Source organism: Penaeus monodon, chromosome 29 (genome assembly GCF_015228065.2).
Source record: "Penaeus monodon isolate SGIC_2016 chromosome 29, NSTDA_Pmon_1, whole genome shotgun sequence".
Taxonomy (NCBI): Eukaryota; Metazoa; Arthropoda; class Malacostraca; order Decapoda; family Penaeidae; genus Penaeus; species Penaeus monodon.
Genome location: NC_051414.1, coordinates 30,182,735 through 30,183,248, shown reverse-complemented (window position 1 = coordinate 30,183,248; position 514 = coordinate 30,182,735). Strand labels below are relative to the sequence as shown.

At 30.2% G+C, this 514-nt stretch overlaps 1 protein-coding gene across 1 annotated transcript in view; it reads left to right on the top strand.

Annotated features, from left to right (window-relative positions):
* Positions 1–514, top strand: part of LOC119591836 (high affinity cGMP-specific 3',5'-cyclic phosphodiesterase 9A-like) — a 42,680-nt gene that overhangs the window by 6,531 nt on the left and 35,635 nt on the right. The window lies entirely within an intron of this gene.

Below are 514 nucleotides of genomic sequence, written 5' to 3'. Positions count from 1 at the left end.
GGCCGCTTTAACGTATTTTTTCTGGGTTTTTCTTTAAAAAAAAGGTAAATAATTCCGTTTCATTTCCAACGCACACTAGATCTTTTGTTTTTTTTTGTTGAGCCGACAGGAAAATGTTTGATTAATAGGATCTCGTTTCATATTATTGGGAATTACAATTTAGCCTAATTAACTCAGTCATCTTGTATCATGTCAGATCAGTGTTACAATACCATCAATATCATCATGTTTTGAATCGCTACCATTCAAGCTATTTATTCAAAACAGATATACGAAAAGGGTTTAGTTGTATAGAGAAAGATATATGAACGAGAACGAATAACCGCATAGGATACGTATCTAATATATTTCTTACGAATACTTGAAAAGTGTATATATTTCTAGCACTGCTGTACCTCTTTATTCTAATTCATACTATTTTTTCAACATATATCTCCGGTCATAGGCCAATATATAAATATGATATCCATACTATACTTTATTAAATTATATAACATGTAACATCATCTAACGC